Below are 27,150 nucleotides of genomic sequence, written 5' to 3' on the forward strand. Positions count from 1 at the left end.
GTAGGTGACCTAAATGCCATCACCACTCTCCCTTACGGAAGAGTGGTTGATAACAAAAGTAACTAAGCCTATAGTTACCCCATCGATTACTCCCTACACGGATATCGAACTAGATACCGCAATAGAAACTGAGGAGCCTACCGCGGTAGAGGTACCAGTTAAATCACAACCAAAGAAACCGAAAGCCAAGGTTACCGCGACCATATCGCGAAATATAGAATATAAACCACCGTTCCCCTCAAAATTAGCCATGCTAACTAGGGATACAAACTTTGAGGAAATTAGGAACGTTTTCAAGAATCTAACGATAAACCTCCCTTTCTCGAAGCTATTAAAAGCTTCCTAACCACGCTAAGTTTCTTAAAGAGTTGTGCACTACTAGGCGTAAGACGCGAACATACCCAAAGGCGCCTTTTTAACTGAGCGGTTCCCGAACTTTATCCGAAAATAATGGAATTGTTAAGTACAAGGACCACAGGTAGATCCCTCTTGTCAAATGCACCTTAGGAGATTCCTACACGGCGACGGCTTTATTAGACACGGGGGCTAGTGTTAACTTACTCCCCGTATTACTTGTATAAACAAATAGGTCTACAAAAATGCAACCTACAAAAATAACGTTGCAATTAGCGGACGGGTCAATTAAGTATCCTAAAGGTGTAGTGGAAAACGTGCTTGTTAAGGTTCGAGATTTCTACTATCCTGCTGATTTTGTTATCCTCGTCTGAGGAAATTAAGCTAATGACTCTGTACCCGATCATCTTAGGGCGCCCGCTTCTTGGCAACGCCAATGCGCTTATAAATTGTCGCGATGGAAAGATGTCCTTATCTTTTGGCCATCTTTACGTCGAGGTAAATGTTTTAAAATGATGAAACAGTTACGGATTAGTCTATAGATGGGGAGGTTAGCATGATCGAGAGTTTAGCTCAAGATTATTTTAACAACACGTTTCACGAAAACAATATGTACAAATTCCTTTCTTTTGGAACTTGATTTTGTGAATGACTCCTACTTAGAGGAGGTCAACACCATCTGGAAATCCACACCAATTGTAGACCGTCGGTTGCTCCATATCTTGAGTATGAAGACTTGCTACCTAAGCAAGTTTTCATTCGCAAATAAGGACACTTATGAAACATCAACGGACATTCTGTCCACACCAGTGCTTAAACTTCTTCCCCCGGAGTTAAAATATATTCAACTTGATCCGGATGGTAGTCACCCGATAATTATATCTTCTCTGTTAACTAAAGATGAAGAGACATCTTTAATAAGGGTGATTAGGGAACATCGGTCTGCGATTGGTTGGTCCTTAGCTGACATTAAGGGCATTGACCCTAATATCTGCACTCATCGTATCCATTTGGAGGATAATCACGAAGACTTCTCGCGAACCTCGGTAGCCGCTTGAACCCCGCCATGAAAGAGGTGGTTAGGGAAGAAGTCTTCGCGATTACTTCGATCTTGGGTATTATATACCCAATCTCCGATAGCGAATGGGTAAGTCCCATTCATGTAGTTCCTAAGAAATCGGGAATTACCATGGTGCGTAGCGGGGAAGGGTGACTATGTTGTCACTCGAGGTCTATGAAATGGAGAATCTGTATTGATTCTGAGGCGTTTAAATGCTATGACACGAAAGGATCACTTTCCCTTACCATTTATAGATCGGATGCTAGAGCGTCTAGGCTGGTCATGCCTTTTATTGTTTCTGGATGGCTACTCGGCTATTTTCAGATTATTATTGATATTGATGACCAAGAAAAGACAACCTTCACATGTCCGCCGGAACATATGCCTATAAGCGAATGCCTTTTGGCCTTTGTAATGCTCACCGTACCTTCCAGTGATTGTATGCTTCATATATTTAGTGACATGGTAGAAGCTTTATGGAAGTTTTCATGGATGATTTTTCTATCTATGGAGACTCCTTCCGCAATTGTTTGTTTAACTAACACTAAAGGTTTTGACACGGTGTGAAGAAAGAGCCTCGTTTTAAATTGGGAAAAGTGTCATTTCATGGTCAAAAGGGCATAGTACTAGGTCATATTGTATCTAGTGATGGCATCGAAGTAGATAAAGCCAAACTAGATAAGATAGCGACCCTACCTAAACCCACGGATTTGTCCGGTGAGATTAGAACCTTTCTAGGCCATCTTGAGGGTTTTATAGGCGGTTCATTAAAGATTTTTCGAAAATAGCTAGGCCTTTTAACTAACTTGCTTTTGAAGGATGCAATCTTTGATTTTAATTTTAACGTAAAATGGGCTTTTGAAACCTTAAAAAGCATGCAACCACTGCACCTATTATACAGACCTCGATTGGTCTAAACCTTTTGAACTCATGTGTGATGCTAGTGACTATCGCGGTTAGTCTTTGTCTTGGGACGAAAAATAGATAATAAGTCCACGGTTATTTATTATGCTAGTAAAACATTAAACGGCGCTCAACGGAATTATACAACTACTGAAAAAGAATTCTTAGCTGTCATTTATGCTTTAGATAAGTTTAGTCCTTATTTGGTTGGTTCTAAAACTTTAGTTTACACGGACCATCAGACCATAGGTACCTTCTTGCAAAGAAGGATGCTAGCGAGAGATTAATCCGATGGATTCTTCTCCCGCAAAATTCACATTAGAAATAAAGGACAAAAGAGGGGTCGAAAACGTAGTTGCCGACCACTTATCTAGACTTACAAATGGCGATAGTAGTGATTACGAGTCCATACCGGACTCTTTTCACGATGAGCATCGTATGCTATTTTTCATCACCATGGTATCGGGACATAAATTAAAATTATTTAGCGGCTGATGTTATGCCTTATAATTGGTCAAGAAATGAGCGTAAGAAGTTCTTGGCGAGTCAGTCAAGTTATACTCTTGGGATGAGCCCTACCTTTTTAAGTATTGTGCGGATCAGATTATTAAATGGTTGCATTCCCGGTGGGAATATAATGAAGTTCTATCGTTCTGCCATGACAAAGAGTGTGGTGGCCACTTTAGTGGAATGAAAACAGCCGCTAAAGTTCTTCAATGTGGATTTTATTGGCCTACCCTTTTAAGGATGCCCAAGTGCATTGCAAGGCGTGTATTAGTTGCCAACAACTTGGGCGAATCCGCGGCGTAATATGATGCCATTAAATCCAATCTTAATAGTAGAAATTTTTTATGTTTGGGGTATTGATTTCATGGGCCCTTTCCACTGTTTCCCCACGGTTATATTTATATTCTAGTTGCCGTGGACTATGTGTCTAAATGGATAGAGGCCCTAGCTTGCCGTAGCAATGACCATAAGACCGTTGTATTTTTATTAAAGAATATATTTTCTGTGGGTTTGGCATTCCTAAAGCCATCATTAGTGATGGTGGAACACATTTTGCAACAGAGTTGTTGCATCCCTAGTTAAAAAAATGCGGAGTTACACACAAAATAGCAACTCCTTATCATCCACAAACTAGCGGACAAGTAGAAGTTTCTAATAGGAAATCAAAAAGATTTTAGAAACAACGATAAACCCTGATAGGAAAGACTGGTCGAAGCGTCTATCGGATGCCTTATGGGCATATAGAACTGCTTTCAAAACTCCTATAGGTATGTCTCCCTTTAGACTTGTATTTGGGAAACCATGTCATTTGCCCGTTGAATTAGAGCACCGTGCTCGTGGGCTATAAAAGCCTTAACTTCAATATTGATGGCGGGCGTCAAACGAAGTTACAATTAAATGAGCTTGAAGAAATCCGTGGCGATTCTTACGATCTCGCTGAAGGATTATAAAGCCAACATGAAGCGTGTTCATGATAAGCATATCTTATGTAAAAAGAGTTTGTGGTCGGACAAAAGGTTTTGCTTTACAACTCCCGTCTACATATTTTCCCAGGGAAACTAAAAACCCGTTGGTCTGGTCCTTTTCTGGTTACTGAAGTCACCCCTTACGGGGCAATTACCTTGGTAAATCCCAAGGACAACAGTACCTTTCAAGTTAATGGTCAACGGTTAAAACATTTTCACGAACTTTTGTCCCCTGATGTGGAGGAAGTCCTTTTACGGGGACCACATCTATGAGGACTGACCTTGTCATTTGGTGTACTTACTTTCATTTCCATATCTTGATAAGTACACCATTCAGGTAACCGGGCCCTCCCTATGGAGTGTGTGTGGCTGTAAGTACGGATCCTAAGTCCACAGTTCACATAATTCCGTTTTCCACTTTTGCATGTTTTCTCGATTGTTGAGTCATGTTCCTCTATGGAGTGAATTATGTATTTATTGTTTTTAGGTGTTTCTCATAATAAACAAATAAAATAAATTAAAATTCTTAAAAATCATAGACATAGCAATCCAACAAGTCTTGGGAATCGACTTTAAATCCACCCGCGTTGTAAACAAATTTTGTGTTTAAAATTTGTTTGGGGGTCAAATCAGTCTTTCCATCCGGATTGCTTTCGAACTTTCTAGTTGTGTTGTTTAGGTCCATTAGTATAGTTCATTGGGGTTGGCGTCATCTAATTTAGTGTTCATTAGTTAAGCATAACTTACGTCATGCACGCACTACGAGGCGTTTTGCACTATCTTATTATTCACCCCGGTCGGAATAGAGTAGTTTATGGATCATTGGATTGGAAATTCTCTCCTGATCATTTCCATATCTCATTCGAAAGGAATCGGACCGATAACGAACCGGAAATCTAGTTTGAAATTGCGCTAAAAATCGGCGAAAGTCGAAATATCTGAATGGGCTTGGGCCAACTTCGCTCACCACAATGGCGCCAGCATACCTTTCCAAAACAAATCGCGACCTTCATCTTCTCCAGCCGCTTGACACAAATTACAAATCCAAACCCTATCAACCAAAATAAAAAAAAAATAAATAAATATATAATAAAAATAGAATACATCCTGATAAGAAGACCACCGCCCATTGTGAAACACCAATCTTCCACACAATCCTACCGTTTCCACCAAGAAACCACCCACCAATTCGAAGTTTTGAACCTGCGCCCGAACCTACCATAACCACCACTGTTGGTTTAGTTAGTTTTCATCAAACTCGAATCCACCACCATCTACAAACCCCAAATCAGTTCAAACTTCAATGGCGCTTACGACGTAGAATTCTGCGGAAAAACGCGTTTCGAAACGATTCAGCGCCATTTTATGGCGCGGAGATGTTTAAGAAGAAATTGGAACGGACTGTGGTATTCGACGAGAGGATTTCTATCACTATGATTTGGTAGAACAGTTTTATAAGAAGCGAAAGTGGAGGAAATAGGATTTTCATTAGGATAGCGAGGAGCGGAGGAAGAAAGTTCTGAGGCGGTTGTTGGTGAGCTATTAGGAATCACGCAGTAACCAACCTAGATCGACCATTCGGGAACCCGATATCTGCGGTTCCTGTTTTGATGAAAGATCTGGTCATAGAGGGTGAATACAATCACGATATCTCATTCGTTAAGCGGGCGACCACGAGAACCAATCAATGGCCGTAGCTCGATGGATTGGTAAGAACGCCCTCGGGAAAGACAAAGTCAATGACATCGGACTTGATTAATGCGCGCGTTCTCTGGATTTTGCAAACGAAGGAGTATAATTTCTGCATCCTTGATTTAATTTTGAATGTGATTAGAGGGTGGGAAAGAGCACGCCTCTTCCCGTATTGATTACTAAGATTATGCTCTCATTTAGAGCCGTAAGCTAGATCTGCTCCTATTAATATCAAATTGCCTTCTAATGCAAGTATTTATAAGGAATGCATCCAAAAGACTTGGCCGTTGTCTGCGCCGAGAAAAAGAAGTTGAGTCGGATAATGTAGGGAAGATATGACATGGTTGGTTGAGGATAATTTTGATAGTCATACTTCTAATTTAGAACGAATGATAATCTTTAACTGGTTTTGCGATCGCGGTTATCGTATCTGTGAAGATATCGACATAGACAAATTGTAATTGAAATAAGCAAGCGAACTTTCGGGGCGAGAGTTGAAATGCTCGAAAGGGGTCGGGGAGATATCTTGTCGACTTGGAGGTTATCCACAAGAATCACCAAGCCCATTATGCGATACTCAAGGCGAGATGGAAGCCGCAGCTTGTTCAGATAGAGATGCTTCTGACGCATGCCACTTTCGTGGATGAGTGCATCTCGGTGAGTCCGAGAGGCATGGCGTCGTCGTCGCCCTTGAGCCGGGATGGCTCAAGCCATTCGTCACCACGAGCCGTCTCCATCTCGGGGACCATCTTCTTCACTGCGCCTAGGTGTTCACCATCGGTTGTGTCTGTTATCTTATCGTTTTATTGTTTAGTTAGTGGAATTTTATTTCAGTAGTTAGATTTAAATATTAAGTTGTTTGTTTTAGATTGCTTGGATTTCATATTATTTTAATATAATTTATTTTGATCATCTTTAAGTAAGGTTGTCTTGGAGTAAAAGTTGAAAATAGTGGTAGCATGATATGTAGGAGAGTTTAGATACCGGGGTTGTTAGGAAATCAAAACTATGGTTAGTTTCGGTTTGGGTTTGGCGGTTTTCTATTTCGAAATTGCCTTAAAACAATTTGGCAATTTGCCGATTCGTTTTGGAAACCCGAACCTATTTAAACTTCCATCATACTACACTCACAACCCACACTACACACCACAATCATCTTTCACTTTTCACTCCAACCTTTTTCCTTGTTTTCTTAGAAACTCACTTTCGCACCCTCTGCGTGCGTGCCAGCGCGAAGCAGACTTCGACTTCGCCCTATTATCTTGTAAATCGAAAAATCCCTAGAGCTGCCACTGCCAGCAGAAGCGACCAGCTCAAACACTGAAATCAAAAATCACTTAGCGCCAGCGCTACGCTAAGTAGAGCGACCAGCTCAAACACCGTAATTTCAAAACCAAAGAGCGACTTCGCTCTATCTGGCCAGCGCCAGCGCCTCTCCGATAATCCGAAATTTTTGATTTTCTGAGGTTCTTCCGGTTTTAGCGAGCTATTCTACAAGTAGTGTTGAGATGACACCACCTATAGTGATTCCCGAGCGGTCTTTTGAAGACTTGATGGGAACCTATACCTATGGAGCATCGTTCAAGCGGCGGATCGTGCAATTAGGATGGCGGCATCTTACGGTAAAATGATGACGATTCTTTTTCACCTAAGCTAACTGAATTCTTCTATAATAATATTTTTTTTTTTGTGCGAAAGAAGGAGAACAAAAAATTTTCCCTTACTATTGATGGTGCGACTATGGAATTCAATAAACACTTGATAGCTTTGGTTTCGGGATTGCCATTACGACCCTATGCACACGCGTGAGGATATATGACGGATAACTCATACCTATATGAATATGCCTATTTCCATGAGTATTATGGGGGAGGGTATTTCAGTATCATGGACCAAGACCAATATAACATCATACGAGTAGCCTATCACTGAATGTAGGCACAACCATGTTGTTCATCATGATGAACATTCTAGGGAACGACGGTTTACTTCGCCAATAATACCGGTGGTGGCGTTTTCCTTTGCTTTAGGCGAGGAACGTCGTAGGTATGACATTCCCGAGTTTTAGTTGCTACTTACTCTGAGCCCAGCCCATACCTTGAGGCATAAGTACCTTCTTATGCCTGTCTTGGTTTGCCGCCTTATCGCTACGCTTGCCTACCCGTATTCGTACCGCGATTACCGCATTTGGAAAAGGGTCGAAATCATGAGACCCACCAATTGTGTGGGTAAGATCATTCCGAGCCATGACTTGGCGGGATGGCGAGTGCAACCACATTTGGTTGCCCCTTACACCCCATCGGACCAAATAACACTAGAGAGGTTAGCACTAGTTGATGATACACCGGCGTAAAGGCGGGCAAGTTGTTATGGCATGGCGGGATCGAAAAGAACCTCATATAGAAGAGGAGGATGGCGAGTAGATCTTTGGGGTGCGGGTAAGTTTTAGTTAAGTTAGTGTCTGCTTATGTCCCAAGCAATTTAATTCTGCTAACCCCATAATGGGTGGAACTCTTATAGAGTTGCGTCAGTATTTTTATTACTATATTTGTATGTTTTAACTTTGTTTTGCAGATGTTCCTGAATTTCCGCGCGTTTCAATGGTATTTTTCCTACCCTCTTTATTTAAATGCTTTGAGGACAAAGCATGCTTCTTGTTTGGGGGGCATAGAAACACGTGTAATTAAGACATCTGTTAGGATATAGATAGGTATAATATGCACTTGTTTTCTAGTTAAAATTTCAAAAACTCAAAAATAAAAATAAAAAGTATGCTATACACTTAGGAATATTGGTATTGTTTTCTTTCTCTATGCTCTTAACAATCTAGAAGTCTCACATAGCTTTTGCATCGGAATAATAGTTAGGAACTTAGGTTAATATGTAGGTAATAATCTTTGCATCTATCTATAAATATATTACATGAGTATCTATGATTGTTTGGCGATAAGTTTCTAAAATCTAGGCTAGAGTACTTATTCTACAAATCCTGTGAGAATATAGCCTAAAGCCTTATATGAAGCCGAAACATTTGAGAAATGACACAAGGGAGAAGTAAAATCCGGATAGAGAAATCACACGTCCACTTGCTTGATCACTAAACCATATCCTAAAAGCGAGAATTTAGGCCCTCTTTGGATCGATATAGCCAGAAATTCAAACCTATGAATTATTTTCCGCTAGTCACGCCCCTCTGAGCCTTTCTTTAGCCTTCCATAAACCACAATTCCTTTAACCTGTTACAAAAACAAAACAAAATAAAAAAAATAATAAATCAACCTACCCAATCTAGAATAAGTCTGAGAATAGAATGAGTGAAGAAAGAAGAAGAGAAAAACACATTGTAAACAAAAGTTAGTTAAGTGCTTGAAAAATAAAGAAAAGAAGTTTCCATCCAAAGAAAAAAAAAATAAAAATAAAATAAAATATAAACTCCAAAAAAAAAAATAGAATAAAAGGAGTCAAAAGCCAAAGAAAAAAAAAAAAATATGGCTAAGGATGGAAACAAAGTGTAGAAGCAAAAGTAAATAACAAGGTTTTCTCTAGTTACATAATATGAAGACTCTATTATCTCAGACTTGTCCTTTTTGAATATCCATTTCCTTCCTTCTTAAACCATCTCCTAATCCCCGCAACACCTAATAAAGACCTCTAGCTTAATTAGGAATAGGTTAGTGGGATAGTAAGTGGCAGATGTCTTTGATCGACCCCGGCTTCCTTGTTGTCATTGAGATTGTAAGGTAAAGTGTGCCCACTCGCATTACATTTGGAGTAGCTGAAAACTTGAGTGGAAAAATCAGTGGTTTTGTCTTGACATTTATGTGAGGACCTACTTAAGGACGCTTATTCGAAGTTTTAAACGGACTGCTATTACATTTCATAGTATTACTCATTGTTATATGTTTATTTTAGATGATTGATTATTATGCATATATTAGCTTAGGGTTCGGGTTATTCTTATGTATTTGCTAGTGAGATGTATAGATAGTTGAGACATGAATGAGAAAACAATAGTTTTATTTCTTAGTCGTTGTAGTATAGATGAAGTTTGTGAGTACCTTCACTTTGGACTCTCTCCGGGGCTATATCTCATCCACTAGGGAATTCCTAGTGGTTTAAGGCCTTGTTGCATATGGTCAATGCAATCGCACTTTCAAATAAACGAGTAGTTAGAACTCCATTTTTGGTCACTTATTCTAATTTCTCATCTTTGCTTGAGGACAAGCAAAATGTTTGTTTGGGGTGGTTTGATAAGAGCCCAAAACTGTAGTTTTAACCCCTTAATAATCATACTTGTTAGACCAATTATGTGAATAATAAGTAAGAGTTAATACTGATTACGTGTTTTATGCATTTCGGGCTTCAAAGTCCATTATGTGCGAGAAATGTGCCACATTAGCGAGATAAAGGAGCAAAAAAAGCGCCAGAACTTCCGAATGCCATATCTTTGGACTCAGACCTCGGAATTGGGCCTACCTTATGTCAAAACGACCGGCTCGGAAAAGCTTTGCAATGGTCAAAGCCTTGACCCAATCAGAGGAGCAGAAGTGGATGAAAAGTCTGTGGAAGCCAACTGCAGCTGAAGAGGCCTTTTTGGACTGAAAGAATTGGGTTTTGGGCCTGATTCTCTGGCCCAAACCATGGCTCCAAGCCCATGCACGAATTTTGGATCTGGATGTATAAAAACAAAAGCTTAGCTCTTTGTTAATGGTAGCTAGTTAGACCTAAATTAAGATATATAATTATAGATCTAGTTTTATTAATTAAATTAAGTTTTAGTTCCATTTAAATTCTTGTTTTAGATTAAATCTCTGAATCATTGTTCTTGATTGATTAGATAAATAAAGTAGTATTTTTATCAAGTTTGAGTTTTGTCATTTCCAAAGATAGATCTAATTTCAATTCTTGTTCCTATTTCATTCCAAACCATTAAGTTAGATTCATTATTGTTCAAATTAAGTAAATCTAAATTTCTCACATTATGTTTAGTTTAGATTCAATGGGAAATGTTAGATTGATAATTCAAGGCTAAACCTCCATTAGAGGGGTTGATGAAGCCTTGATGAAAACTTAGTTGTTTAGTATAGAAACGCGTTTTAGCATCTATTCCACTCTAGAAGGTCGGTGTTTAAGCCATGAGAATGGGTGGGCGACCTCACATGCTAGTTAGTACTTGGTAGAAATGCCATGAACACTAGGGATTAGACTCGGAATTCTTGCCGTGAAAACGTAAGAATCGAGATACCACAATCTGTACTAGGTGATTAAGTTGGATTCGAGGTGGATTCAATTCCCCTCTAATTCCTTTATCTAGAGTCAAACAATAGTATTTCCATAGCATTTGTAGTTAATTTCTAGTAATCATCTTAATTAAGTATCGTAGTATAATATTTCGTAAAGCTCTCATTGACTTAAGAGCGACTAGTTAGACTTAGAAAACAATCCATGCTAGGGAACTAGGAGTGGAACGAACTTCGTACTCCATTTAGTGCAATTCGCATTGAGAGTAGAAGCTTTGATAATCACGTAAAAGAATAGTTCTAGTTTACTTACGTTGTGAATTCATAGTTCATTTCGTAGGTAGACTATTCATTATATAGTTATCATCATGTTTCTTTAATATTGGACTTAGCCTTGCATGAGATTAAGGTCAGGTAGAGAAAAAACAAATAACGTAATCTATCGTGAACGTCAGCACACACACCTATCTAGTATACCACACACTACACCTGAAATAATGGTTGAAGAAAGAGAGTCTCCTCTCTCTGAATTTTACAAAGCCTTGAACGATAGCCCAAAATCTTGCATCGTTCGTGCAGACCCAGTGGGGGATTTCCGAATCCCCCCAAATATATTTAATTAGTTACCCATTTTTCATGGGTTAGACCATGAAAAACCTTATCAGCATATGCGTAGGATTGAACAAGTCCTTACCACATTCCATCATCCTACGGTTGGTGCGGAACAAATTAAACTGAGGGTGTTTCCTTTCACCCTAGCCAACAAGGTGGCATCTTGGTTAACTGCCCAAGCGCCTAATTTTGTGGACTCATGGGCTAAACTTGTTCAACTATTTATGGAACATTTTTACCTACCACTGAAGACAGATGAAATGCTTTCCAAGATTCTTTTTTTTTTTGACAAAATCCTCATGAATCCTTTTCAGAGGCTTGGAATCGTTTCATTGACCTGCTTATAAAGTGTCCACATTATAACATTGCGAAAGACACGTTAGTTCGTGCCTTTTTCAAGGGACTTTTACACCACCATAAAGAGGTCCTAGATATAATGAATGGGGGTAGTTTCCTCAGTAAAGGAGCCTTAGAGGCTTATAAGTTTTTAGAGGATCAAACAAAGCATAATAATAACTGGGGTGGTAGTGACGATATCCCCCACTCCGCTAGTTCTTCTTCAACAGTTAAGGCTGCCGGTATGTTTGAGATTAAACTCGATCCTGACCTTAAAACTTGAATCGAATCTCTCACTAGAAAGGTAGAAGTTATTTCTGTTCAACAAATGTATGTCCCCGTTATGAATGTCAACTCTAATCCATGTAATTTCTGTTTGAGTCCTGAGCATCCCGACTCCTATTGTCTTCTCGCCTACAAGCAGCAAACATCACAAACAAGTAATGTTTTCTCCATTAATAGCTATCCTATTCCTAACGCCCCTTGGAGACAACATCCCAACTTCAGTTGGACAAATAATCAACAAGTTACACCTCCAAGGTATAATAATCAAAATGTTAGGCCAGCAATCAATTACAACCAAGCTCCACCACGATAAGGACAAGGACAAGGGAATTATAATAATTATAACAATAATAATTATAATGCTAATAGAGGTATTGTTCTGGTTAATAATAGCTATCACAACCCACCTGTTAATAATCAACGTGAGATAGTTCCTGTCACACCACCTGTAACAACTACACATCCACAATCGGATCGTTTCGACGTCTTTATGCAAACCCAACAACAGATTTTACAGTCCATCCAACTTTTCTTACAACAGTTAGCCCAGGAGAAAGTACAACCCAAAGGTGTGTTCCCAGGTGAAGCGATACCTAATCCTAAAACAACAAACACAGCCTTTGAAGTAAACGGTAATACTAGTAATGAAAATGGAAACGTAGGTGACCTAAATATCATCACCACTCTCCGTTCTGGCAGAGTGGTTGATAACACCGTAACTATGCATGTAGTTACCCCACCAGTAGTTCCTATACCAGATATTGTACTAGATACCGAAGTAATAACTGAAGATCCTACCCCAGTAGAGGTACTAGTTAAACCACAACCTAAGAAACAAAAAGCCAAGGTTAGACATCCTGTTGATCCATACGCTAAATATAGAGAGAAACCACCGTTTCCCCAGAGATTAGCCATGTTAACCAAGGATACGAATTTTGATGAGATTAGGGAGGTTTTCAAAAATCTAACGATAAACATACCCTTTCTGGAAACGATTAAAAAGTTACCTCACCATGCTAAGTTTCTTAAAGAGTTGTGCACTACTAGGCATAAGACAAATATTCCTAAAGATGCCTTTTTAACTAAATAGTTTCCAACTTTAACCGAACATAATGGCATCGTTAAGTACAAGGACCCTGGTCGTCCTACTGTACAATGCACCTTAGGAGATTCCCACACGACGACTGTGCTATTAGACCTGGGGGCGAGTGTTAACTTACTCCTGTATTATTTATATAAACAAATAGGTCTACAAGAGATGCAACCTACTAAAATGGCATTGCAATTAGCTGATCGGTCTATTAAGTATCCTAAGGGTGTGGTTAAAAATGTGCTTGTTAAGGTTTAGGATTTCTACTATCCTGCTGATTTTGTTATCCTCGATACAGAAGTCGCTAACGACTTTGTTCCGATCATTTTAGGGCGTCCTTTCTTGGCTACTACCAACGCGCTCATAAACTGCCACGATGGTTCGATATCCATGTCTTTTGGCCCTCTTTCTATAGAGGTAAATGTTTTTAAAATGACGAAACAGTTCCCAGATACGACTTCGGATGGAGAGGTTAGCATGATCGAGAGCTTAGCTCAAGATTATTTCAAAACCACATTTCCTGATAATCAGATGCACAAATTCCTTTCCTTTGGAAGTTCCAACTTCGACAAGAAGTCCCTAGAAGTCGAGGAAGATTTCCTTCAACTCTTTTGCAACTCTTCCTTGCCACCTCGCGAGTCCCTCCTTGTCAACATCCATTCATCCCTTGACGCTATGACGGAAGATGAATTTTTCACCCTCTATCCCAGTGATTCTTTTAACCCACCTATTGAGGAATGTCTTACATATCTCAAGGCTTCTGATGATCTAGACCTGAGAGCTCTAGCCGAACCCCATTCATCCACCTCACATCATCCTGTCACTCATTCATCTTCCATCACCAATTTTCCTAACCTTCCACCTTTTCAAAGGAACCTTGAGTTTGCACTTGACCCTCTTGTTTCTCCTGTGCTTCATGATTTTCTAAGTCCTCCTAATACGGAAATAATTCCCAAGAAAAAGGCACTTGACACCTTCATTTTCAAAATTGAGACAGTTCCTACCTACACCATGAATGAGTTTTGTGCTAAACCCACATTCCCATTTTTTCCATTCTTTCCTTCTAAAACTTATACATATCCAACATATCTTCCACAAACATCCATTTTCTCATGATCATTCACTTGGACACCCTTTCGTTCAAAGATGAAGAAGAAGGTGTATGCTCGGTTACGTTCTAGGTCTATCAGACTTCGCTTTATTTCATTAAGTTGCATCGTAGAAAATCTTGGTGCTTGATTCTATTTGGGGGTGCATTCCATGTTAATTATTTATGGCAAGATCCACAACTATTTCGGTTGTTGATATATGGTAAACTGAATGTTCATTATATATATATATATATTTTTTAGAGATAAAGTCTTGAGTAGCTGACTATAAAAGACTCATTATATTATTCGGTGGACTCCATTCCAATCTTATATTTTGGTAAGTGCACCATTCAGGTAACCGGGCCCTCCCTATGGAGTGTGTGGCTATAAGTACTAGATCCTAAGTCCATGTTTAATATAATTCATATTTTCTACTCTTGCATGTGTTCTCGGTTTTTTAGTCATATTTCTCTATGGTGTGAATTATGTCTTTATTGCTTTATTGTTTTTCCTTATATTAATCCATATTAATAAAAAGTAAAAAAAAAATATTAAAACCATAAAAAGAGTAATCGAGGAAGTCTCGGGAATCTGACTTTAAAAGACCCACGTTTAAAACAAATTTCTAAACTCTATTCTATAAAATTTGTTTGGGGGTGGGGTGTTTAGTCTTTCCATTCTTGATCACTAAACTTTCCATTCTTATCCCATCCTCATCTCGTAACTAGTTGTTGTATTGTTTTTAGGAAATTTCCCTGTTTTCGTAGAATTTTATTTTGAGTTGTTTAGTCTATTAGTTAGATTTGGATTATGTAATCATTTTCAACTATTTGATTATTAGTTTAGTTTTTAATTTAATTTGGTTTTGTCTAAGCATGCGATGAATTTTCCATGAATCCCACCTTCCCGAATTGTTTAGGGGTGGTATTATTATTTCTTGCATTGTTTTTATCTTATCCACCGTTTTAGAAGTTAAATCTTGCAAATTGTGGAAATATGAGTTGTTGGGAATGTTGCCGATATGGGTGTGGCTAAGATTAGATATTGTTGTAGAAGGGAATTTCAATGAATAGAATTAGAAAGATGTTATTTTGAAATAGACCAAAAAGCTATTGGTTTATATTCGGAATATGCACCTAACTTGTTTCCGTTTAGGTTTTAGAATATTTTGTTTCCGGCAATTGCTTTAAAATTTTTTGGCAACTTGTTGATATTCGTTTTAAAAACTAAAACCCTATATATACTTGATTCACTCTACACTCACAACCCACACCCCTCACTTGCATCTCTCACCTTGAACCTCTAAATTTTTCCTTTTGTTTTTCACTTCATCCTTCTAAGAGTACACGGAGCGCGCCCCGTGCCCTATATAGGCTACTTCTGAGCACGCCTAGCACTGAAACGCCTAGAACTCGAGTTAGAAAGGAGCACGACATGCGCCCTTCAAAGGCCATTTCGGGCACCCCGCGCCCTGACCTTCGCAGCCGCTTTAATTTTTTGATTTTTTGTGAGTTTGTTTGTAGCACTTCTAGAGTGTGTTTATTGTGATGACATCTCCTACAATCATACTGGAGTAGTCTTTTGAAGATTTGTTCCAAAGCGACACCTCCGGTGCTTGGTTTCGCAAGATGATTATGCACGTAGGCTGGGAACCGCTAATGGTAAGACCTGATGAACATTATTCTCCGGCACTTACATCTTATTTTTATGATAATTGTAAGTTCTTTGATAGACCGGATGGAGAACAAGTGTTATCCATCACCATTGAGGATGAACCAATGGAAATTACGAGGTTCTTCCTAGCTTTTGTTCTTGGACTTGCTATACCCACTAAAATACAAGACCTATGGGGCTATTGGGTAGATAATATGTATATCTACACCTATGAGTTTTTGCATGAGGCTTATGGGGCAGGATTTTTTTTTATCGAGGACCAAGGGGAATATAACGTCGCCCTTAGTAGCCTGTCCATGAACGTGGGCACTGTTATGTTTTGGATCATGCTAAACATATTAGGGGAATGACATTTTTCTTCTGTGAATGACGCCACTTGTAGCGTCTTCCTTGCTTTAGCCACGGGACGTATGCTCTATGACCTTCCCCGAACCTTAGTTTCTAATTTAGCACGAGCCCATAGAATGAGGGATAAGTACCTTCTTATGCCTGTTTTAGTTTGTCGTATTATGTTGTGTTTCTACCCTATTTTTTGTACCCGTTTCACGGATTGGGTTAGGGTCGACATTGTGAGACCCACCAATTGTATTATTCGATCTTTCTGTGCAATAACTTGGCAAGGGTGGAGGATACAACTTCATCAGGTTGCACCTTACACCCCATCCGACCAAGTGGCGCTTATCAGGTTAGCGATCGTAGATGATAAATGGCGTGAAGCCTTGCAAATCATCATGGCGTGGCAGGATGCGAAGGAACCTCATTTTTTTATAGAAAAAGAGGAGGATGACGCTTAAATACTAGATAGGAGGTAAGTTTTTATTTCAGTTAGTCTCTGCTTATGTCCCAAGCAATTTGATTCTTGTTATCCCCATAACGGGTGGAACTCATATAGAGTTGCGTCTATTTTTCTTTATCTATATTAGTATGTTTTAACTTTGTTTTGCAGATGCTCTAAATTTTCACGCGTTTCAATGGTAACTCCTATCCTCCTTAATTCTTTACTTTGAGGACAAAGTATGTTTTTGTTTGGGGGTGGCATAGAAACATGCGTAAATTAAGGCACCTGTTAGGATATAGATATGTACAATATGCACTTGTTTTATAGTAAAAAGTTTAAAAATTCAAAAAAAATAAAAAGTAAAAATAAATAAATAAATAAAAAGTTATGCTATACACTTAGGAATATTAGTATTGTTTTCTTTCTCTATGCTCTTAATAATCTAGAAGTTTCACGTTAGCTTTTGTGTTAGAATAGTTTTTAGAAACTTAGGTTAATATGTAGGTAATAATCTTTGCATCTTTCTATAAATATATTGCATGAGTATCTATATTTGTATTGGCAGTAAGTTTCTGAAATCTAGGCTAGTATACTTATTCTACAAATCCTATGAGAATACAGCCTAAAGCCTTATATGAGTGAAATATTTTAGAAATGACACAAGGGAGAAGTAAATTCCGGATAGAGAAACCACACGTCCACTTGCTTAATCATTATACCATATCCTAAGCGAGAATTTAGGCCCTTTTTGGATCGATATAGCCAGAAATTCAAACCTTATGAAATTATTTTCCGCTAGTTGCCCCTTTGAGCCTTTCTTTAGCCTTTAATAACCCGCAAATCCTTTACCCTTTGAGTCTGAGAATAGAGATGAAGAATAGAAAAGAGAAAGACCTTTGAAATCAAGAAATTGTTAGTTGCTTCAAATAAGAAAAGAAAGTTTCCATCTAAAGAAAAAAAAAATAAAAGAATAAAAATAAAATAAAATAAAGGGTTTTTAGACTTGCCCCCCCATTTCAAAGATGAATAAGACTTGCCCCCCCAAACTCAGACTATGTCTAAGTCAATGCAGTTTGACCGTTATCTCCTTGTGAAATGTCCAAACTACCCTTTCAAGTGTAAAATTACCTAAATAGCCCTTGATTTCACAAGACCTTGAAAAATAGAAGGACACGTGTAAACATCTTGTTCACTCCGATCAACAGTCCAGATTGCATCCTTATTACGAACCCTAAAATTCACTTTTTCACTTTTTTTTTTTTTTTTTTTTTTTTTTGATAGGAGAACCCTAAAATTCACACTCTCTCATCTGCAATTACTAACCCTAAAATGTCTAGCTTCTTGTTCATCCCAAAGAACTTGTTATCATGGAGATCCAGTATCTATTAAAAGGTTCAATACAGACACGAACCCGGGTCGATTGTTCTATGGATGCAGACATTACAACAAGAACAACCCAGAATTGTCTTGTCGCTTTCTCGACTGGGTTGATAAAAATCCAAATCGTTAATAGAACAAGGAAGAAGCATTAGAGGCAAGAGTTGAAGCTTTAAAAGCAAAAAATCGTAGACTGAAGATGGTGAATCATCAATTGGAGTTGGAGGTGAAGAAGATCAAAGTCAAATGGTATTTTGTTGTTTGCATTATGGTTATCTTATGGTTATTCTACTTTTGAAATTATTATGGTTATCTTAGAATGGGGGTGTTTATCTAGTTATAGGTTTATATTGGGGACGCAAGTCTAAATTAAAAATAGTATTGTTGGGGTTGTTTCTCTAACTATATGTTTAGATTGGGAATGCATGTACTTCAACATATCAGTGATGTTAGTTGTTAGTCTACATAAATATTAGTGATGTCGTAGTTGTACTTCAACATACTTGTTAGTTATTATAGCTGTGATGTTAGTTGTACTTCAGGTGTAATTCCTCTAGTTGTAGTTAGTCTTTACTAAAAATAGCAACTAGAACTTTGAGTTAGAACTATTTCTTAGACTTTCATTGACGTTTGACTTGGGAATTAATATGTTAAGATACTTTTTCATTAATGGGATGGAGTTATGAAGTTACTTTTAGGTAAGAATGAATGTTGTTAGTAGATTGAGGTAAAGATTGGAGACTGTGTTGTATTCTTTTCTATTCTTCTATAAAAATCTTTCTAACAGGTTCCAAGAAGAGTAAAGACTTCTATAAAAGCTACTCGTGGTGGTTTTCAGTTCATTTTTAGTTGAGTGGTCTGACATAAAGTGTAGAAATGGTGAAGGCCAAGTTATGCTCGATGGAGTTAGATCATGACAATATAGAGGAATCTTGTGCTGCTGTCATAACTATGTTGAAAGCAAGGGTGAATAGTAGGGTTTTCATGGAGGTTGTGTTGAAAAATGATAAGTTGAGGACGACTTCATGCCGTAAGTGTAGGGAACTTTGTTTCATAGAGATCGAACGTGGAGATGGAAGTGGTGGAGATGGAAGTGGAAATCATGAGCATCTGGAAACAGATTGGCCACCACCAAGTTATGAGCATGTGGAGAGATCAGCTCGAGGGAAAAATGTACTTATAGCTCCAGCTCGAGGTCCAACTCTAGAGGCAGATGCTCCACCACCAGGTTTTGAACATCTGGTCAGATCAGCTCGAGGGAAAAATGTACTTGTAGCTCCAGCTCGAGGTCCAGCTTTCTAGAGACAGATGATCCACCACCAGGTTTTGAACATCTGGTCAGATCAACTTGAGGGAGAAATATATCTGCAGTTCCAGTTCCAGCTCTAGTTCCAACTCCAGTTCCAGCTCCAGCTCGTGGATTTGGTAGGAGTTCTACAAGGGTCTTGCCACTTACAGCTCAACGACCACAAGCAGCACCTTAACACAGGCAACAACTTAAGGAAGTGGTTCAATCACTTCCTGCTGATGGTGTGCCCTTGCCGAAGCTTAAGAAGTAATGAAGTGATGTTGTAATGTTGTTAAGAAGTTAAGGAGTAATGTTTTGTTTTGATGTTGTTAAGAACAGATGAAGTGATGTTGTAATGTTTTGTTTTGATGTTGTAATGCTGTGTTTTGATGAAGTGATGTTGTAAGGTTGTTAAGAAGTTAGTAAGTAATGTTTTGTTTTGATGTTGTTAAGAACAGATGAAGTGATGTTGTAATGTTTTGTTTTGATGTTGTAATGCTGTGTTTTGTGTTTTGAGCACTCTGTAAAATGGAAATGTTGTTAAAGTTCTGTGTGAACTTGATTTTGTCTGTTTCTTCTTTGCCATTTTGTCTGTTAGGGTACCTTGAGTTGTCTGTTTGAGTATCCTATCTGTTTTACTTTCTTATAACACATTTTTATTTGAATGTTAGGTTTCTTCTTTGCCAGTTTCTTCTAATCAACTAAACTGATTAGACATAAAATTTTGACTTATATATGTGAATTAGGTTACATGCTTGTGTGCCAAGTCTGAAAGTGGATGTTTATATTGTTATCACTTATCACTACCATTGTGGTGAAGTAAGGCTTATTGGTTCTCTCTCCATTTTATTTCAGTCAGAAGGTAGTAAAGATGTTTTATCAAGGCAACATGTGGTCATGGAGAAGGGTAGATATGTTCTCATCAAGACGGACAGTGGAAGTTCAGTTCAATTTGAAGAGAAGATTGGAGAACTATTTTACTAACAAAAAATCAACATAGAATCCGATTGATTTCACATTTCAACATATAAACCCAATAAATACCTGTAAGACAACCAATCACTCTTCAAATTTTGAATGTCATGGACCATGACTCTTGCAAATTCTCTTTAACCCACAGAAGCTGTAAAAACTAGTCCTCCATTAACCATTATCTTTTAAATAACTAAATTCCAAGCATAAAATGCCTATAGTTCCTCAAACCAGAGAAACACAGGTACAAGCAAACATAAATTTTCAAACACAGATATCCTTTATTTACAATCTTGAATAGCAATAGCCATAATAGTTGTGTTTTCATGTGCTCATTATGAACAAAAAATCAACAATATAACCTTAACCATTTCTGACATGAGTTACTAACAAAAAAAAACCTTGAGCATAACCTTAACCAAATGTCTGACATGAGTTACTAACAAAAACACCAAAAATAATTCACTCCACTCCTATACATACCCACATCATTTGGGTCTGACAACTTGAAACTTCTTCCTTGATGTTGGCAAGGGGCCGGGAGCAAGAATAGGTAGTATTTTTTTAGTTGCTTTGAATGGTGCATCCCCCACTTGTCTTGGTGGCACCCAAGGCTGAGATGCTGGTCCTGCTAGCATAAATGGAGTTGATCCTGGTCCATGTGGCGTTGGCCTTTTGGTTGCTATTGGTGCCCTGACAGTTCCCCCAGTAGTATATGTCAGCTCGGCTGCTTCAAGCACACTAGTGGATGACTTGCCTGATCGCTTAGACAAGAAATCACCAAATGTGTGCCTTTGTTCTGGTGCCTAATAACATAACATAACATAATTTTAAGCTAATCAACTAGGGTCTGACATAGGGAGCATAATATTATAAGCATATTGTAACTTAAAACAATTACAAAATATACCTTAAAAACTTGAGCAGTTTTTTATCTTCTTACTCTTGGTGGTCCAAAAGTCAGAGTTGCAGGCTGAGCTGTTGATTGAGGAGTTTCTGATGAAGCCTGAGATGCTTGCAAACTTGATTTTAGAGCTATTTCAATAGTTGACTTTGTTGCAGACTTTGCTTTGGATGCTTCAGTAGGAGCCGTTCCTTCAGAAGTTGATTCTACATACTTCTTCTTACATACCCTCTATGCTGCTTTTGATGATGCTGATTGAGTGGATTCTATAGCTTCCTCAGGAACAGGAGCTGATACTTGTGATGCTTGAGTAGATTTTTTAGCTTCATCTGGAACGAGAGCTGAAGCTTATGATGCTTGAGTTTCCTTTTGAGATTGTTTGCCATGCTTATCTTTCTTTGCAGTAGGAAGACCTTGACAAGTCTTGGCATTGTGTCCTGGGTGATTGCACTTAGAACAAACCCTCTTTGCTCCTTTTGATGATGATGCTTGAGTAGGAGATGATGTTTGTGATGATTCAATAGATTCTAGAGCTTCATCTGGAACAGGAGCTGAAGCTTGTGATGCTTGAGTTTCCTCTTGAGATTTTTTTTCATGCTTATCTTTCTTTGCAGCAGGTAGACCTTTACAAGTCTTGGCATTGTGTCCTGGTTATTTGCATTTAGAACAAAGTCTCATTTGCTTGTTGGGATTAACTTCTTCATCTGCTCCTCTAGTCCTTGCCTTTTTGGGCCTCCCAATGCCTCTGACATATGGAGGTGGCATGATTTGTCTTTCAAGATCTTACATACATAATATATGTTAGTCCTTTTGAGATTCGGAAACTACACAATCATTAATTATAGATAGACTATAACTTACACAATTCATAGGCCACTCAGACATATCAGGCATTGGCATGATGTGTCCCATGTAAGCAAGCTTGTAGGTTGACACCCAATAATAGCTACTACAATATTCTTTCCAATACACTCTCCTTGGATACAACACTACCACTGCATGTACACAAACTATACCAGATAACTACCACCTTATACAGCTACACTCATGGTCAACTAAGTTCACACAAAATCTAGTTCCATTTTCAATTTTAACACTTATCACCACCTCATTGCTTGACTCCACATGATACCAATGGACTTTTTTTTTATCAGTTCTTTGATTCTCTTTTCCACTTGTGGAACTAGACCATCCTCATCCCATTTCTTGGCCTTTTCTCTCCTCTTGTACAGAAAAGACATTAACAATGTATGATATTTATCAACAAAAGGAATTATTGGCTTATCCCTCAGTTCCAATATCCAATTGTTAAAAGGCTCAGAGAAGTTGTTGCTAATATGATCACACTTTGTAGTAAGATCAAAAATGCTGGAATCTGTCCAGGAAGAAGTGGGAACTAAAGTGTTATTGGCAAAGTTGGGAATCAGGGTAAAAGTTATACACAAGGAGGAAAAGTGGGTGAAATGGGAAAAGCCGGAGGTGGATACAAAGGGTCCCCCAACACCGATGGGTCGGTCAAGAGGGGTGGCGGGCTATGGAGGAGTCTTATGGGGACAGCTATGGGGAAGTGATAATGGCGTATAGTGGCAGTTCTAAGAGATTATCGGTTATCTTTCAGGAGCTTCTCGCGGTCCTTAAAGGGCTGGAAGGCGCGATACAGCTGAGAATCAAACGGCTTCAAGTGCAATCGGATTCCATGCAGGGGGTCCAGATCTTAACTAAAAAAGGAAAACCACCGTGGTACTGTAGGAACTTGGTAGCACATATCCAAGCTGTGAGTATGGAGTTTGATCACTTATCATTTGTCCATATCTTCCGGGAGAGTAACCAAGTAGCTGATTACCTAGCGAAATCGAAGAGAGAAGTGTGTAATGATTTTTTGCTCTTTATTCCCCCTATGGATCGGAAAATGCATGTATTGACCATGAGGGATAAAGAAGGTATTATGTACTTGAGATCCTGATATATAAAAAGTTTGGGGACTGAGCCCCTAGTTTTTTCAAAAAAAAAAAAAAAAGATCAAAGTGTGACCTAGCCCAACATTCCACATCTTCTTGTAGCAACCATGCCTTGGCTTCCTTACATTCTCTTCCTAGCTTCTCCATTAACTTTTCAAACTCTATCTTCTTATAACACTTAGCTGCACCCCAAACTATAGTCTCTAAGTATTTGGCTTTAAAGTACTTTTTGAAATTCTTGAACATATGCCTAAAGCAAAACCTATGGGGATTCCTAGGAAATTCATGTGCCAGAGCCTCAACCAATCCTTTCTGTCTATCTGAAATGAATGTCACAGGTTCCATATGTTCATCTATTCCATACTTCTTCATTATATTCAAAAACTCAATCCAACTATCTTTATTCTTAGACCTAGTTATATAAATGGCCACAGGAAATAAGCCATTGTTTCCATCCAAGGCCACCATGCTTAAGCATTGCCCTCCATACTTCCCCTTCATAAAACATCCATCTAGTCCTATGATAGGTCTACAACCATTCAAGAAGCAGGAAAACAAACACACATATCCTCAAATTTCAAAGTACCATCAGTTCTAGAATAACATGCTTTGGATCCTGGGTTACTTTTCAAAATCTGTATCAAGTAAACATTTGAAATAGTTCAAACACCACTATGATAAACAACCAAATTATTTACAAATATAAATAAGGGTATAAATAACATACCTGATCACATAGCACATGCAACATGTTATAACTTGCTCCATAGTCACCATGAATATCTTGCAAACATTTCAACCTTGCATGCCAAGCAGTCCAATAACTAATACTAACAGGGAAATCTCCTCTCATGACTTCAGCCATGATAAATCTTGGAGACATGGTCTTGTAATGTATATTCATCTGTGCTGCAATCTTTCTTGCAACCCAATTTGCATCAGCCATCCCATTCTTCAGTTCTGGATCAGTTGAACATATATGTTCATTTACAAATGTATTTAATCTCATTGTGAAGGCATCAGGCCTCAGTCTCCAATAAGCAACGCAAGGGCAGTCTTTACCCTTATAGCTACCCTTACATTTAGCTCTAATCCTGTACCTTTCATTGACAGTCCTCATATCAACTTCAAATCTATTATTTATGCAATAATCTGAAATTTCATGCCTTTGAGTTTCAATGTCAGGCCACTCCATGCCAACTTTCCATTCATCAGAACATGTTGGCATAACTATCTATCCTTCATCCACATACACATTGGAGGTTTCATATACAAAATTGTAAAACTCATCACTCCTTGGTTACTGCCACTCTATTTCTTCATCTGATGAGTTTATACTATGGTATCCCTCATCAGGATCAAGCTAATCAATCTGAGGCTCCCTAGGTGGGTTTCTAAACCCAACCTCAACATCAATCTCTACTGGATCATTTGTTGTAGGTCTTGGTACATCCACATACTCTGGCAGCTCAGTATCCATTTCTTCATCAGAAAACTTATTAAAATTACTAAGTTCAACCAAGAAGCTATCTTCCTCATCAACTAGTACGCCTTTACCCTTCATATGTGTTGTACTTTTCTTCTTTCCCTTTGCTTCTCCCTTGTCCTTACCATTCTTCTTATTTTGCTTACTACCAAATCCCTTGTCATTAAAACTCTTCTTCTTCTTTTGCATGGAATTCCCCTTGTCATTTGCATTCAAAGCCCTCTTCTTAATCACTTTTTTTAAATCCATTAGTGTACACATTATTTCATCATATTCTTGAGATGGTGGAACAGCACTTTCACCCATATCATTCTCCACAAATACATGACAATACCCTTCATCATCAACAACTAACAAATCAAACATTCCTAAAATACCACTATCACTGTTTACATACACTTGCTTACCACTAACAAGATTAAACAACTTAATGTTCATATAATCCAACTTTGACATGTGACTAGGTAGACTAACATTTGTAGCAAAGTCTATCATATTCAACTCATCACTATCAACATCAAGCATTTCCTTAACTGGATATTTTGATCTGTAATCCAAATGTGACAATTCCTATCCATTTCTTCTTTTTGAAAATGACCAAGCATAATGTATCTTCAAATTTTTCCTATCACCCATTCTGTAATACAAACATAAAAATTGTTAACCCCACTTCCATTCATAAAAAACCAAAATTATATCTTGGGTTGAATCGAAATTGTCAAAATTATATACAAATTTAAACTACATGCATAAAATTGTTATCTTTCTCAATTTCCCAAGTACCAAATCAACATATTCCACCAAAAATACTTAAAACAACTTTAAAACATAACATAATTACCTACAAATTGCAGTAAAATTCATCCTTGCTTCTCCTCTTCAAGTTGCAACAGATTAACAGTTGAAAATGACAACAAATAGCACTTGCTATGAAGACTAACACTAAAACAACATGAATTTATCAAACACGACCTAACACCATAACTCAACACAAAAAATGAAAGCTAGAGTATCTTTTCCCACCTTAAAAATGAGAGAGCGCGAATTTTAGGGATGCAATCTGGACTGTTGATCGGAGTGAACAAGATGTTTACACGTGTCCTTCTATTTTCAAGGTCTTGTGAAGTCAAGGGCTATTTAGGTAATTTTAGACTCGAAAGGGTAGTTTGGACATTTCACAAGGAGATAACAGTCAAACTGCATTGACTTAGATGGAGTCTGAGTTTGGGGGGGCAAGTCTAATTTTCCTAAATTTGGGGGGCGCAAGTCTTATTCATCTTTGAAATGGGGGGCAAGTCTAAAAACCCTAAAAATAATAGGAAAAAACAATAATTTTCTGCAGGTGGAAATATCTAAATGACATGGTAGATTGGTGAACTAAGATGCATTTGAAACTGATCTATTTGTGTACTATGCTTGTGTGTGACGCAGAAGCATATAATTTTCATGTTAGCATGTGTTTACGTATATGACTAAAATACATATAAGTACTTGTTGTTACGGTTAACAATTCATATGTTTTCTTTCTTCTTGTAGACAAGCCGCAGTAAGTGGAATTTTCATGGAAAGTGGTGGCAACGAGGAATCAAAAAGACCTATGAAGACTAGTACACCATTTCCATGTCTTCAAATCGCCAAGGATCTCGCACTTGGCAAAGCAAAAGACAAGAATTTTGTGTTCTCTCCTAGTTCCATCCAACTCGCACTGAGTCTATTAGCAAATGGTGCCAACGGTTCAACCTTAGAAGAATTGCTGACATTTTTGGAGGCTAAAAACCTTAATCATGTCAACTCTGTTGCTACAAAGCTAATTGACTCATTCACTGAAGAAAAAGGACCCATTTTATCATTTGCTGGTGGGATATGGGTTGAAAAGTCTTTGACTCTGAAGCCAACATTTGAAACTATTGCAGAAAATGTTTACAAAGGGAAGGCTGAAGCTATGGATTTCCAAAATAAGGTAATTCATCTTTATTCATCTTTTATATAATTTAATTGTTGACATTGTGCAAACTTGACTTCATCTTTAGGGTAGACTGGTAGAACCACTATAGCATTGTTCCAAAAATGAGTCTACTATATATATATATTTTTTGGAGATAGGTAAGTAATTCATCCATATAGTGAAAAGAACATTACAGGGCGTATGCTGCACAGATAGGAGAAAACAAGTTTAAACATACAAGTAAACAAAATTCGGTTACTCAAATCTGTAATAGCAGCTTGGAGAATATTTGCTGGAACTTACAAAGGGATATACCCAAGGCTAGAGTTGCTCCATGTCTAAAGGCAAATCAACCCTAAAATTTGCTTCCCTTAGTGTGTGAGTGTCCAGTTCAAGAGAAAACTTTATCAACTCATAAGCATTTGGTCCATGGCATGAGAGGTGGCAGCTGATAGACAATGGCGGCGAAGATTAACCATTACTAAATCACCAATCAGAAAGGTCTGGAGGTGTCGGTGTTTATCAGCATGGGCCTTGTAGGTAGCATAAGATTTTTCTAGGCAAGCATGGATGTGTGTACCCTACATTATATTTCCAGTCCAAAGTGTACTCGGACCATGGACCGGATGTGGG

General features: G+C 38.2%; 1 long non-coding RNA gene across 1 annotated transcript in view; it reads left to right on the forward strand.

Moving 5' to 3' along the window:
* LOC147474387 (uncharacterized) overlaps nt 1–26,616 on the forward strand; it is a 62,760-nt gene extending 36,144 nt beyond the window's left edge. Inside the window, exon 3 of the long non-coding RNA XR_015209556.1 lies at nt 26,109–26,616. This is a non-coding gene — a long non-coding RNA (uncharacterized LOC147474387). The remainder of the gene's footprint in view (nt 1–26,108) is intronic.
* Nucleotides 26,617–27,150: the final 534 nt, after the last annotated feature.

Source organism: Coptis chinensis, chromosome 9, assembly GCF_015680905.1.
Source record: "Coptis chinensis isolate HL-2020 chromosome 9, ASM1568090v1, whole genome shotgun sequence".
Lineage (NCBI taxonomy): Eukaryota > Viridiplantae > Streptophyta > Magnoliopsida > Ranunculales > Ranunculaceae > Coptis > Coptis chinensis.